This window comes from Cervus canadensis, chromosome 4 (assembly GCF_019320065.1).
Source record: "Cervus canadensis isolate Bull #8, Minnesota chromosome 4, ASM1932006v1, whole genome shotgun sequence".
NCBI lineage: Eukaryota > Metazoa > Chordata > Mammalia > Artiodactyla > Cervidae > Cervus > Cervus canadensis.
Window position 1 is genome coordinate 70333073 of NC_057389.1, and position 16316 is coordinate 70349388.

The window sequence follows — 16316 nt, forward strand, 5'->3', positions numbered from 1 at the left end:
GTTCTAAATCTTATTTCCTTTCCTAAATGACCTTTTGAGTGTGTAGGACTTGGATATTTGTCTTGAAGAACTTTTGGTATAATATTACCTTAAAATTACTCAAGGCAAAAACCTAGGACTTATTCCTTAAGTTCTTTTTTCTGTATCTCCATTCATTTCTTAGCTTTATTGCTTCTTTCTTCAAATTTTGTCTTGAATCTACTCTCATCTTTTTGTATCTCCTGACACCTATTTCAAAGTATCATCATTGTTTAACTTTCCTGATTCCTACTGGAGCCCCTCTAATCTATTTATACACAGTTTATGCACAGTTTAAAGTTGACTTTCTTAAAATGTTATTTGAATCACATTACTCCCTGCATAAAACACTTTTCAGTAACTCTGTATTGTCCTTAGTATAAGAACCGGATTCTTTTCTGTGGCTTATGATTGAGCCCAATTCTCTAGCTCCCTAGCCTGATCTTGTTCATTGACCACAATCACATTGATATCCTTGTAGTTCCTCAAATGCTAGTATTTTTCTTCTGTAGTTTATTTCACATCCTTTTTCATCTGCCTGTAACTCTTTTTCTGGCTTTGCACATAGTTTATTTCTCTCACTTTCTCAACTCAGATGTTACATTCTTAGGGAGGCATACCCTGAGCACCATGCTTGTCCCAGTTCATTGTTAGTTTCCTTCTTTTTTTTTTTTTTTACCAGGTTGCACGCACTTTGCCTATTTTCTTGTATTTTTATCTCTCTAAAATTTAAGGTTCATGAGAGTAAAATACCCTAAACACACTGTCACGTTCATGATAAGCGTTTGGCTTTTACCAACTGTTTGAGTAAAAGGTAAAGTTTTTGGACAAGTAGTTCAGCTTAAGCTAGAGTCTGTGTGTGTGTGGGGGCGGGGGGGAGGGAATTTGTAAAATATGATTAATTAATTAAAAGAATCTATAAAAGGTAATCATATAGTCTTACATTTTGAATGTGGCCATAAATAAATTTTACCACTATTAAATATGGCATTCAGAATGTCACATTAGACTATAAATGTGTCTTCAGACTTTAAGTTCTAGTGTTCCAGACTGCTTATCAACTGAAAAATTTTTGTGTTGTTTAAAGGTGAAAGAATTATCATTTTTAAATGATGATGCATAAATTAGCTTGACCACTTTGTATTTGGTCTTCTCATTTGTAGCTTTTCGTGTCACGTATGTTTATCATTTATTACTTATCTTGAGGCTGTCATGTAGTCTTTCCTATGGGCTACTAAGAGAGTTTTTATAATTCAAATGATAAATAATTTTCTAACTTTCACTTTTTAGAAGCTGAGGAGTGTTTGGGTTTGAAGTGGATACAGACAGTTGGGTATATTAGTGTGATTTGGTTGTGGGAAGAATCTTGAAGTTGTGGGATCCACCCTCTCATGCATTCATTCAATATGTGGAATGTTGAGTTCCTAAGGTTTGAGGAGAAGCATGAGGTAAGCCCCATAAGATGTAAGTGATCTTCCTTTCTTACCCTCACTCTGAGTCACTTGAATTTGAGCAAATTCATCTTCTGCCCTTTTTCTGAAAAGTAGTAACTCTTCTTGGTATGGGTAGAAAAGTTGGAAATTTGCAGCATATAGCAGAAACACTTTAAGTACTACACAGCTCTGTGCAGGGTACTTGCAGTTCATGGTTTAATTTCATAGCCCGGTTCCTGCTTCTAGCTTTGGCTGATGCTCAGGTTTCCCCTCTGTGCACTCCCCGAGAAGATGCTGAACAGAAAGCTTCGGGGGCTGCTGCTGTTGTTCAGTCACGGTCATGTCCAACTCCTTGCGACCTCATGAACGGTAGCCCGCCATGCCCCTCTGTCCATGGGGCTCTTCAGACAAGAATACTGGACTGGGTTGCCAGAGGTCCTACCAGAATGCCCCTAAACGGCTGCCACCACTACTTACCTTTTATGTAAGGTAAATTCTAAGCTCAGCTCCATTATTAATTCAGTCAATTCGGTTCAGTCGCTCAGTCGTGTCCAACTCTTTGAGACCCCATGAATTGCAGCCCGCCAGGCCTCCCTGTCCATCACCAACTCCCAGAGTTTACTCAAACTCATGTCCATCGAGTCGGTGATGCCACCCAGCCATCTCATCCTCTGTCATCCCCTTCTCCTCCTGCCCCCAATCCCTCCCAGTATCAGGGTCTTTTCCAATGAGTCAACTCTTTGCATGAGGTGGCCAAAGTATTGGAGTTTCACCATCAGCATCAGTCCTTCCAATGAACACCCAGGACTGATTTCCTTTAGGATGGACTGGTTGGATCTCCTTGCAGTCCAAGGGACTCTCAAGAGTCTTCTCCAACACCACAGTTCAAAAGCATCGATTCTTTGGTGCTCAACTTTCTTTATAGTCCAACTCTTACATCCATACATAACTACTGGAAAAACCATAGTTTTGACTAAATGGACCTTTGTCGGCAAAGTAATATCTCTGCTTTTTAATATGCTGTCTAGGTTGGTCGTAGCTTTTCTTCCAGGGAGCAAGCGTCTTTTAATTTCATGACTGCAGTCACCATCTGCAGTGATTTTGGAGCCCAAGAAAATAGTCTTGTCACTGTTTCCATTTTTTCCCCTTCTATTTGCCATGAAGTGATGGGACTAGATGCCATGATCTTAGTTTTTTGAATGTTGAATTTTAAGCCTGCTTTTTCACTGTTCTCTTTCACTTTCACTAAGAAGCTCTTCAGTTTTTCTTCGCTTTCTGCCTAAGTATGGTGTCATGTGCATAGTTGAGGTTATTGATTTCTCCTGGCAACCTTGATTCCAGCTTGTGCTTCATCCAGCCCTGCATTTCACATGGTGTACTCTGCACATGAGTTAAATAAGCAGGCTAACAACATACAGCCTTGACGTACTGGTTTCCCAATCTGGATCCAGTCTGTTGTTCCATATACAGTTCTAACTGTTGCTTCTTGACCTGCATACAAATTTCTCAGGAAGCAGGTCAGGTAGTCTAGTATTCTCATCTCTTGAAGAATTTTCCACAGTTTGTTGTGATCCACAAAGTCAAAGGCTTTAACGTAGTCAATAAAACAGAAGTAGATGTTTTTCTGGAACTTTCTTGCTTTTTCAGTGATCCAGCACATGTTAGCAATTTGATCTCTGGTTCCTCTGCCTTTTCTAAATCCAGCCTGGACATCTGGAAGTTTTGGGTTCACGTATTGCTGAAGCCTGGCTTGGAGAATTTTGAGCATTACTTTGCTAGCACGTGAGATGAGTGCAATTGTGTGGTAGTTTGAACATTCTTTGGCACTTTCTTTGGGATTGGAATGAAAAGAAATTCCATATTTATGTTTTGTGTCATATGCCTCCCAGCTACAGGTCCACTATTACTTGCAGGGAGTAGGGAATGTGACCTGCAATACTAAGGCCACCCACTTATGTGATTTCATTTCTTTTATCTTCATTTCCCAAGGTATTGGCTTCAGGATTTTTTTTTTTTTTAATCTTGTAATATTGCAGGGCTTAGCTTTCTGATTTGATTGGTGATGCTGAACATTCATGGCTTTTCAGTTAGTAAGCAAGAAACTTTAAAAGTCATTATCAGTGCCTTTTGTCATGAAAAAGATAAGTAGAAGGAATTAGTCTTTCTCACCCAGGGATGTCAGTGTGTGTATACCAGTGGGAACCAGACAGCATGTCTAGGTAAAATCACTTATCACAATGCAGCTACTTTTTTACTATGGCAATTTTAGCTCAACTAGGTCATGTTATAAATGTCAGCCAGCGAGAGAGGGAATAAAATGTCATCGGAATAATACACATGTGCTTACATTTCAATGGAACTTTAAATCTTTTATGGGAATCAAGATTAGAAGGGTGTTTTTTTCATTGTAGCGATAAATATGAATATAGTTACTGTTACTGTGACTCTTTTCCTAACTGTTCAATTTGGCCTCATCCCTGGTTTCCTTAAATTAGAAAGAAAATCTCAATTTTTGCCATGGGAGGTTAGTATAGATAAGAGTTTTTCAGCCAAATCATTGTAGTTGCTTGATAGAAAAATATATTTCCAATTCACCTTTAAAAACTGTGTTAAGAGGATGAGATATAATGTAAGCCACAGAACCACCACTTGATAGTACATTAACATTATTCATATTCTAGGCCAGAGTTTTAAAAAAAATTTTATTCATTGTTGTTGATTTTGTACAACACTAACTAGATTGGAAGGACTGATGTTGAAGCTGAAACTGCAGTACTTTGGCCACTTAATGTGAAGAGCTGACTCATTTGAAAAGACCCTGATGCTGGGAAAGATTAAGGGCAGGAGAAGGGGACGACAGAGGATGAGATGGTTGGATGGCATCACCGACTCAATGGACATAGGTTTGGGTGGACTCCGGGAGTTGGTGATGGACAGGGAGGCCTGGCGTGCTGCGGTTCATGGGGTCGCAAAGAGTCGGACACGACTGAGAGACTGAACTGAACTGAACTGAACTAGATGTTAATTTTAAATTATTTAGGAAAAGTAATTGAAGAGAGGAAATATCTCATTTTTCATGTTCATATATAGTAATTTTTTCCATTATTTCAAGAGAATTATAGATATAAAAGGTGCAGTAAAATAGATTTGTCAAAGAACCTTTAATTGGCCGATACTTCTTTTTTCCTTCAAAGTTTCAATTAAACCTGAGGAAATAATATAGTTGCACTATGATTTTAAATGAATCTTTTCACGGTTGCATAAATCGTGACTTGTCATAAATTGTAGGATTGTGAATGACGGTTATATCTGGATTCTGATCTTTTTGCTTTTCTGATTCATGCTTATTAAAATAGGACCTTTTAGGATCACTGTGATTATCTCTTTGTTAGTTACATGTTATATATTATAACTTACCCTTGATTATAAGCAAGCTTTGAACTACTTAATTCAGTTTAATCTTTTTGCATTTGTAAAGAAAAAATTCTTCACTGCAGTAAATAAGCATTAAGACATAGCTTATATTTTGAAGATTAACTTAACTTGAGAATCATACTTTTGATTTTGACCTCAACTTCTGATAGGGTTAAGGTTGATTGTTTTATCTTTCTGTAAAATAGTATAAAATAAATGTGTACTTGTAGATGTTACAGTTTAGAGTAGAAGAATTTCACTTTATAAGAAACTAATTTGTCTTCACATTTAGGCATAAAAATGCCAGTATGTAGAAGACATTTATAGTTTATTAACTTTAAAAATATTTTTATTATTTCCCTTTTTACTATTTTTTTTTATTCCCACTTAACAGAATGAGATACAGGTAGTGAACTTGTATTTAAGATTGATCATTTGTTTTGAATCAGGTACAGACTAATAATGACTCTATCTAACGTAGGTATTTTGGGTTCAGTCTCTAGGTGACAGATACTTGTGTGTCATAAAACTCACCACTTGATTTAGCGTTGATTGTCATTATTGTTGATAATCCTGGCAGGAGTAGCATTGATTGAACAAATGTGAGGATTGAATTTGCCTTTTCCTAGCAAGCAAGGTAGTCACAGAAGCAGGATGAAGTATAAAGGCTGACAGCACCACGGCATTAAATCTATTCAACTGTACTTCAGAGAAAAGAAATGGCAGTGATTAAGGGTACCATTCAATTCAGCAAACATTTATTGAGCAGTTCTGTAGCCCAGCACAGTGTTAGCTACTAATAGATACAAAAGGAGAAGACAGTATAATTTGCCCTAAAGAAGTTTGTCATGTAATTTGGGAGACAAGTCATTCATATATGAAACAGCTGGAGAACACAATATGACAATATATAATCACATGTGGGTTTGTTTATGCAACAAAAATACAAGCACAGTTATTTGTCCAACAAGTGAAAAGAAATACCTATATGATGTGAAATTCTGTTAGGTGACATAAAAGTAAAATAGCCTTCTTTCTTTGCTACTAATATCCTAAAAATTCATTCACTCTATTTTTGCAGTAAGTCTTCTTTATATTCTAAATACAGTTCATTTTTCCAATATCTAGGTATTCTGGATCATATTTTTTAGAAAGTAGGCCTTAAAGAGCACAATCATCTGCTTTACTTTGCGTTATGAGACCATGTAGCAAAGCAGCCTCATTACATTCTGTTTATGTTATTTTTTTATTGCTTTCTCAGTGGTAATGGTCTAGAAGATTTTTGTTGTTGTTGATCATCATGGTAAGAACAGTTAACATGAGATCTACTCTCTTAACAAATTTTAAGTGTGTAATACAGTATTGTTAACTGTCTCATTATGGTTTTGATTTGCATTTCCTTGATGACTAGTGAGGTTTAACATCTTTTTATATACCTATTGGCCATTTGTAGTATTCTTTTTAAAATTTTTTATTGGAATATAATTGATTTACAAGGTAGTATTAGTTTTCTGCACTACAGCAAAGTAAATCAGTTATACATATAAATAGACTTACTGTTTTTTAGATTCTGTTCCCACATAGGTTACTACAGAGTGTTGAGTTCAGTCCCTTGTGTGATTACATAGTAGGTTCTTATTCGTTATCTATTTTATATATAGTAGTGTGCATATATCAAGCTCAGTCTCCCAATTTATCCCCCCCACAGATACTTTCCACATCTTTGACTCTATTTCTGTTTTGTAAATAGGTTCATTTGTACCTTTTTTTTTTTTTTTTTAAGATTCCACATGTAAGTAATATGTGATACTTGTCTACCTGACTTAGTTCACTCAGTATGGCCATCTCTAGGTCCATCCATGTCGTTTGTAAGTATTCCTTAGAAAAATGTCTATTCAGATCCTTTGCCTTTTTCTCAATTAGTTATTTATGGTTTTGGGGTCTTGTTTTCTGTTTGATTGTTTTTGCTAGTAAGTTAGAAGAGTTCCTTTTATATTTGGAATATTAGCTCCTCAATCAGATATATGGTCTGCAAATATTTTTTCCTATTCTGTAAGTTACTGTTTTCACTTTTTAATTCCTCCCTTCACTGTACAAAAGCTTTTTAGCGTGATGTAGCCCCACTTGTCCGTTTTTACTTTTGTTACCAGTCTTTTGGGTGTCCTGTCAAGAAATTATTGCCAAGAAGTGTTTTTTCCTGAATTTTCTTTTAGTAGTTTTAAATTTTTGGGTCTCATAATTGAAGCATTACTTCTTTTCAGGTTGATTTTTGTGTACAGTGTAAGATAAGGATTCAGTCTTATTCTTTTACATTTGGATATCCAATTTTCCTAACACGGTTTACTGAAGAGACTCTCCTTTTCTCCTTAGTACACTTGTTGAAGATCGGTTGACCATATATACATGGGTTTATTTCTGGGCTCACTGTTCTCTTCCATCAGTCTGTATATGTGTCTTTATGTTAGTACCTTGCTGTTTCAATTACTGTAACTTTGTCATATGTTTTGAAATCAGGAAATGTGATGCCTTCAGCCATATTCTTCTTTCTCAAGATTGTTTTGGGCATCCAGGGTTTTTTTGTGTTTCCATACAAATTAGAGGGTTGTTTGTTCTATTTCTATAAAGACTGCCATTGGTATTTTGAAATGCCACTGAATCTGTGACTCGCCTTGGGTAGCACAGACACTTTAACAATATTAAATGTTCCAAGTCTTTCCATTTATTCATACCTTCTTTAATTTGTTTCATCATGCTTTGTGCTTCTCAGTATACAAATCTTTTACCTCCTTGGTTAAATTTATTCCTAACTATCTTATTCTTTTTAATGGTATTATAAATGTTTTGTTATGTTGTTGTTAGTTTCTTTTTTGGATAGTTCCTTTTTGGTGTATGGAGATGTGACTGACTTTTGCATGTTGATTTTTTTTTTAATCTTGCAGTTTTATTGAATTTCTTTATTCTCTTCAGTTTTTTTTGCAGTCTCTAGAGTTTAGTCATTTGGAAACAGATAATTTTACTTTTTCTTTTAGTATGCTCTTAAGATACTTTTAAGATTCAACTTTGACTGGGAAGCTTTCTCTCTTCTGTGCCTCTCCTTAGGTATTTCTCCATTGTCCCTCCTGACCTGTTGCACATCTATCATATGTCATTGTATTTTAATATATTTTAATAAATTCATTTGTCTGATTCATTAGATTGACATTGTTTTTTTTTACCAGATCACTAGAACTTCACATATTTCTCAGTATATTGTAGACCCTTAAACATTTATAGGATGAATAAAATATATGACTTTGTTATTTATTAGACTACTAGTGAAAAATCTGTTATTACATTTAGTTCTTACAGTAAACATGGGGTACATCCTATCATTAAATGTCCAGTGGATATGGATCTTTAAGATCCAGTGATATATACAAGTTAAAAATAAAAAGTCTCCCTCTTTTACAGCCCCATCTCTACCATATAATTTTCTCCAAGAAAGCTAATATGAAAAATTGTGTTGTTCATTTCTCCACACCATCAACAGTTCTTGAAGTTACTTGAATCAGTTCAAATATCAATGTGATATGTAGGTATAATGTGTGTGTGGTATATCATCCTCATTAGAAACAGCTTTTTAAATGTTAACTGACATTGCCTTCCTCCCAGTTTACCACTTAATGATTTCAGATACAGTTGTAAATTGCATTAAAAAAATTTTTTTTTGTCCTTAATTCCTCTTTTTTAAGGCTATTTCTGAGGCTGACTTGGAGTACTCCCCATCACTCCATACTATTAAAAATGGTTTTGCTAGCTTTTCAGTTCAGTTTAGTTGCTCAATTGTGTTCAACTCTTTGCGACCCCATGGACTGCAGCACGCCAGGCCTCCCTGTCCATCACCAACTCCTGGAGCTTGCTCAAACTCATGTCCATTGAGCTGGTGATGCCATCCAACCGTCTCACCCTCTGTCATCCCCTTCTCCTGCCGTCAGTCTTTCCAGCAGCAGGGTCTTTTCCAAGCCAGCTCTTAGAGCCTCGTAAAATAAGATCAAACTGATTCCACAGCCTATTCGTGTTAGATATAGTGCTATAATTTTGGCTAAATATAATTGACATGAAATAACTATAATTGAAATAGTTAATTGCTAGTTCATCTGGAATTTTTCTGTTGCAGTTTTTATAATAAGAGTTTTTTAGTGTCAGCTACTTTATTTTTGGCCCAACTGTATTTCTTAAGTTCTTAAACATCAGAGTATTTGGAGAATCATACCCTCTCTGGCAAATGGGAATTCTTCTATTTTATTGTTTTGAACTGTATTTTCTTCAAAGTCAGTATTTCAGCAATGAAGGTATCTAAGTTTTCACTTCTTAGGTGTTTTTTCTTGGCAGTGAATATAAGAAATTCTCCAGTTCAATTCAAAAGAGTGAAATTTTAAATTTGTGTTTTTGTTAACTATGCTTTCCCTGATCACATGGTTTTTGGCTTTCTTCTAACTGTATGTAGTATGGTGGTTTAGTCACTAAGTTGTGTCCGACTCTTTTGACCTCATGGACTGTAGCCTGCCAGGTTCCTCTGTGCATGGGATTTCCCAGGCAAGAATATTGGAGTGGATTGCTATTCCATTCTCCAGGGGATCTTCTTGACCCATGAATAGAACCTGGGTCTCCTGCATTGCGGGTGGATTCCTTATCAACTGAGCCACCAGAGAAGCCTTAGCGTAGTAGTCTTAAAAGCTCTGAAATCATATCTAGGATATTGTGTGTTGCAGTATATAGTAGCTACAACTTCACTTTTCTCAGTTCATACATAGTATGGTTAGTATTTATCATAATTTTAAAATATGACAAATTTTTTTCTCTTTTTTCCCCAAAAGTTCTTGGATATCATAGTCACTTCCGGCTGTATCTTAATTTCTGTCTATAGCATTATTTTATAAACATAAATGAGAGGATTAAAGGAAACATTTTAAAAACAAACATTTTAATTAGTATTTGAAAATTCAAGCAGTTTCATCAAATGTGGCTCCCAGTAAGTTCCTTCAACTTAATCAGAATTTTATCAGCTTATTAAGGTCCACCTCAAATGAACCTTCAAATATTTTTTGAAGGCTTTCCATTCTTTTCTCTTTTTCATTTTGTTTTCTTTTTGCCCTCCTAACCTCTCCTTTCTCTTCCTGTGTTTTTTTTCCCACTTAGCTATCTTTCTTTCTCCATTTTACCTCTTCCATCTCCTCCCCTATTTTTCTGCATTCACCTCTGTTCAGTTCCTTTCTCACATTGATGTACTTCATTCATTTGCCATTCTGTCCTCCCTTTGTACAGTGTAAGAAGGTACATGCCCTGTCTCATATAGTGACCTTTTGTTTGTCTGCCCTTCCTTGTGCTCATTTTTATGAAACAGAGTTGAAGGGAAATAAGTTTGGATGGGAGAAATAGAGGCTTGTTTTACAAAAATATGTTATTAATTCCAACAAATCTTGTGAGAATTGTTAACTACAAGTATATAAAATCTACCGTGATCCTTGCTGAAGAGTTATGTTAGTATTGCATTTTTGGTTAAAAGCCATGATTCATGCAGACTGAGTATATGTTTGTTTGTGGTTGACATTTAAAGACACACTTTACTGTTCCCTTCTCTTGAAGAGACAACAGTTAAAAACAGTGATCTCTATATAGAAGACATTGTTAAAAATCAACTTGTTGTTGCAGTGTGTTGCTATAGGATGCTAGAATTACTTTAAGCTTGAAGCAAAACCAGAACCAAATACTTGGAAAGCTAAGTGCAAAGGCTTCAAGGAAATTTAGGATCATCCAAATGGTTAGCCTACAGAACTGAAGATGTTAAACAGATCTGTATTTGTAAATGACAGAAATAATTTCTGGTTTAAGTATTATTCAGTGGTATTTTATCAAAGCTGAGTCTCCTCACAATCCTGGTTCTGTGCTTTGCTGGGCTTATTCCCTGGGAGTTTGCCCCATGTAATACGTTTTGGTTTTCATATTGTTGCCAGTGGAAATGGGTCTTTATGGCTTAAGTGGGTTGATATTGTTTGGTTGAAAATGAACTCCTAGGGAGCCTACATTAAAAAAATTTTTCCAAACCAACATAATGTGGAAATGCACTGCTAATCCTGTTATAGAATAGTGGGTACTTATGAGGTTCTCAGAACAGAATCTTGAGATTTGTTGAATAAAACTTAATGGGAATTTAAGCTGGTTTGTAACTATTAACAGATGTAACTTTTAGAGAAACATTTTCAAATTACTTTAATCTAGTTAAAACTGGTCAGGGCAATCATCAAAGAATTGAAAGTTGCTCCAGTTAGTTCATTGAAAACTCCTGCCTTTTAACCTATTAATCATAAAAATGCTCTGTTCTTAATTGTCATGTGGTCCAGTAAATATGAGCAGTTTTTCTGTGTCACTGGTGCTGTTAACAATCAGACTGACGACTTAATGCTTCATTATGGTGGTTGCAAGTAATTCTGGAAATAGTATTTTAAGAAATGTCTTGCTCAGAAGCATCATTTCTTCCAGGAAATAGCCTTTCATTTTGATCTAAAAAGTTCAAGGCTATGGCATCCTGTTGGAGCTCTGGGGTGTTACTATTTTCAGACCTTGTTTGTGTGCAACATGAGCCATATTGATTTCCAGATAATATGAATTTATTCAAAACAGGAGATTGTAACATTCTAGGGGCAGATTGTTTTTAGTTTTATTACATTTACTTTGATTACAACCAAGAAAATTGCCTTGAAACAACTAAGATATTATATTCTGACCCCTTAGCTCTGCTGTCATTTAATCTTTCCCAAGGTTTCTCCTGTTACTCTCTCTTTTCAGCAGGAGATGATGGTGTTGGTACAAATCGAGAGATGTAGAATTTAGCATCACTGCTGATTTACAAGAAATGCAGTGTCCTTTTTTCTTAAATAAATATAACCAAGTGAACTTTACTAAGTAATAATTTGACCAGGTAATAAAAAGCAGGGGTAGTTAAGTTTCAAATATTGCATACATTTTTTTTTCTTATAGCATCTATAGTTTAGAATAAAAGCATGATGGGGTATTGTTTTTTGCCAAAATTTCTGAAGTTACAGTGGAAATAAAGTCAAAATAAATAATAGTTTTCATAACTGGAACATTAAATCTGTTTTTAATAATACTACCAATCAAAGGGGAATTGCTCAAATTTAACCATCACTGTTCTACCATGCAGTGAAAGTGAGAGTTGCTCAGCCGTGTCAGACTCTTTGCAACCCCAGGGACTACACAGGCGATGGAATTCCCCAGGCCCCTTCTCCCGGGGATCTTCCCAACCCAGGGATCGAACCCAGGTCTCTCACATTGCAGGCAGATTCTTTATGAGCTGAGCCACAAGGGAAACCCCTTTTACACATACTGGGAGGTCTCTGCAGTAGTCTACAAAATCCTAAATGACACGGTCGCCTCGAGGTTTTCTCTCTGATCTTGTTTTCTACCACCCTGTCTCCCTCACTCGGTTTACTTCAGTTGCACTGGTCATCTTACCGCTCCTCCAACATTCCAGGAACTTTCTGCTTTAGAGTCTCAGTACTAGTTGTATCTCTCCCTAGAATGTTCTTCCGTCAGACAGCCATGTAGCCTTTTCTCAGTGCTTGCATGTCAGCTGCTTAGGCAGGCCTGCCTTGATCATCCTGTTCAAAAATCACCACCTTTACTCTCCCACTGCCTCCAGCACCTGAACTTACTTACTCTGCTCCACTTTTTCATTTCATTTCATTTCAGTAGCATCTCTCACTTTCTAACAAACTGTAACATGTTCTTATTTTTAAAGAACATAATGTGTGAAACAGAACAAAACACAGAAGCATGTTCAAAGATAATGAATGGGCACAAATAATGTATGTCAAATCCAGAGAGGAAGTTAAGGAAATAATAATTACAAAATCATAAAACCTAAAGAAGGGTATTAATCTTTAGATAGAAGGGCTGAGCAAGTATCAAACAGAATGAATGAATATAAAATACTCCCTTGTAAATACATATTTTTGGCATTTTAGTCTACTGACTAAAGAAGAAAGTCCTGAGATCCTGAAGAGAAAAATAAGTTACCAACAAAAAAACCTGAATTAGACAGTTATTACACTTCACAGTGGCAACCCTGAATACTAGATCATAGTGGAGAAAATGTTGTTAGGGTTCTGTAGGAGAATTATTTTGAAACTAGAAGTTATATACTGAGCTAAACTGTCCATGAAATGTGAATGCAAACATGTATGAGGCAGACTTGCAGGAACTCTAAAAGTGCATCTCCAAAGAAACATAATAGATGATAAGAGGAGAGTAAAGAAGCAGTGACTCTAACCCCAGAGTATACGATGAAATACCCCCAAAATATAAGTGACAGGTAAGCAGTTATCCAGAAAGGCAACTGATTCAAATTGAAACTCAAAATCTAACAAGCAAGCAGCAATCCTATGATTAGCAGTCAAAGGGAATTACAGCTTTTATAATGCTGAATCCTGAAGAACCGAAAAGATTCCACAAAGGAATTAAAAGTATTCATTATCAGCCTGTTCTCCATTTAATGTCTTTAACTGATGAGCTTCTTCTTATTAGCTCATACTCTCTTCTTCATTGTACCTGTGTTTGTTTGTTTTTTTTTTTTAAGTCAGTGAGTAGATTTTGGCACATTTCACAAATGGAGAAAACTGCAAAATATGTATAAAAAGCACAGATCTGAAATATAGAAACCATCGACCTCTATGTCATCTTACAAAAATAGTACCTTCAAGGTGGAAGTTCACGGTTGGGATGTAGACAGTTGGTTAGACCAGGGGAGGGTTTTCCAGCAAAATGAAAAGTCTCAGACCTGTTGAGATGGCCGAGATCCACACTCTGCTGAGTGACTGAGTTAGTAGAGATGTGGGCCCTCTTCCCCAGCACTCCCGAGGCTCCACGTCAGCTTCTGCCTGTGCCCTACCAGCCATTTATACTTCAAAGAATCTCTTCTTGAAGGAACTCTAAGACCCTTTTAAAATCTGCACTCTTTATCCTTAGAGACGAAATTATCCTTTTGGGTATGCTTTCAGAACTCATACTTTTTTTTTTTTAAGCTAGTTAATAACTCGATCTGTGTGTAAATTATTTACAGATGAATGCACTTCCAGCCAAATTGCTTTATTTAAATGTATCATTACTGGACACTTCAATAGCTTCTCCATTTGAACACCGAATTTTACTTCATTTCAAATATATTTGCATAAGCAGCTTATATCATTCCTTACTCATCCGTTTTATGGTATTAAAGTAATAATTTTACCCATCTTCAAAACAATATGCTTTAGATTATTACTCCCATGAGAATTTATATGCAAACTGGGGGTATTTTTTTTCTCTTTATGTGACCTTCTTTTAATGATTATTACAAAATTGAAATCGTATTCTTTTCCGTGCTATCTAGGACTTTTTGCCTATTTTTAAAGCAGGCAAGTCTTTTAAATGCCTGGCTTGCAAGTGTTAGCTAGCAAAGCTGCCTTGTTGATTGGCATTGCTGTTCAGTGACACTCACTGTCTTTCCCTGTGAGTATTTCCATGAGGAACCCATTACATTACTCTCATGCTGCTGGGAATTTCCCTATCTTCCTTTGTCATGTCTGCCTCCACTGTCTCTTTGGCTTCCATAACAGATGTTATTCTCAAATGGTAAAGAATCCACCTGCAATGCAAGAGACCTGGGTTTGATCCCTTGGGTAGTTCCCCTGGAGAAGGGAACAGCTACCCACTGCAGTATTCTGGCTTGAAGAATTCCATGGACAGAGGAGCCTGGCAGGCTACAGTCCATGGGGTCTCAAAGAATCAGACACGACTGAGTGACTTTCACTTTTCCTCTGTCGTGTCTGCCTCTACTGTCTCTTTGGCTTCCATAACAGGTGTCATTCAGATTGGATTCTTCCCAACCACAGTGCAGGTGGAAATTTTAGCCTCTTCTCTCTTTATCTCTGCCAGTAAAGACCCTGACCCTTTAGAAATGTTAACCTCACTGACTATGACCCTTCTCTTTTTGTTCATTGCTTTTTACCTCATAAGTGAAGTGAAGTGAAGTCGCTCAGTCGTGTCCGACTCTTTGTGACCCCATGGACTGTAGCCTACCAGGCTCCTCCCTCCATAGGATTCTCCAGGCAAGAGTACTGGAGTGGGTTGCCATTTCCTTCTCCAGGGGATAGTCCCAACTCAGGGATCGAACCCGGGTCTCCCGCATTCCAGGCAGACGCTTTAACCTCTGAGACTATTTTCCCCGGTACCACAGAGTCTTCTAGAACCCTTAAAACCCAAAGTTCAGTCTTGGTTGTCTGTGCAAATCCCTTAAATGGCTCCCTATCTGGAAACTGTAGCCTTTATGTAAAATCTAACGGTGCCTTTATGTAAACAAAGCCTCTCCCTCTCCTCCTCTCACCTCATCGTCTCCCTCTTACTTGACTGTATTCCAGACATACTGTCTCCTTGTTGTTTCTTTACGATACCATGCACACATTCTCCTCAGGAATATTGTACTTGTTGATACTTCTGTCTGGAACGTTCCACTCCCAGATATTCTCATGATTTATCCTTTCACTTCTTGCAGATCTTTACTCAGATGTCACCTCATCAGTGAAACCTTCTCTTTATACCCTAAGAATAACAGTGCAGCGTATTTCCAGTATATCTCATGCCCTGTAGCTTCAGACAAGCCATTTGTTTTATTAGACAGATGTATTTTACTTATTTATTGTCAGCTTCCACCAAATGAAAACTTCCACAGCAGCAGGGAACTTTAGTTTTATAAACTGTTGAATTTGAAACACCTAGAGTAATTCCTGGCCTGTCTTAAGCACTCAGTTAAGTATTTGTTGAATCAATGAATATTATAAATGCTCCTGTGTTCAGTATTTTATATGGATATAAATTTTAGCTAGAGTTGACCAGTCTCTTCTGTTATGAGCAGAAATTACAATCAGATTGCCTGGGTTCAAATGTCATTTTTGTTACCTTGCACAAGTACTTAATTTCTCTGTCTCATTCTGTATCTCATAGGTTGCTTGAGGATGAAATGAATTAATGTATGTAAAGAAATTTTAACAGTATACGGCAGACACAGTACTCTGTAGTTTGATATCTAAGGAAATGTTCAACAACGTCAAAGTTGGTTTTGTCTTTTCTTTCAGCTTACTGAGCATTGTTATTTCTGAATATTTATGCTAAGGTTGTTTTAAGGGAGAAGTCTCAACACCAGGGATTGAATTTTTTTCTAACTAGAAGGAGAAAGACAAATATCATTTTTAAATCATGATTTTGATACTTTAATATAAAAAAACATTTTTAGGACAGAGATATTCAACTTGTATGTGTTCAGTATATATCCACTTCTGGGCCGCCACTTGTGACACCCCGGAGCTCTTTATTTCTGATCGCGATTGCTTTGGTTTGACTCAGTTTGGTTCAAACCAG

At 36.5% G+C, this 16316-nt stretch overlaps 1 protein-coding gene across 4 annotated transcripts in view; it reads left to right on the plus strand.

Annotated features, from left to right (window-relative positions):
• COMMD10 (COMM domain containing 10) overlaps positions 1-16316 on the plus strand; it is a 179872-nt gene that overhangs the window by 126106 nt on the left and 37450 nt on the right. The window lies entirely within an intron of this gene.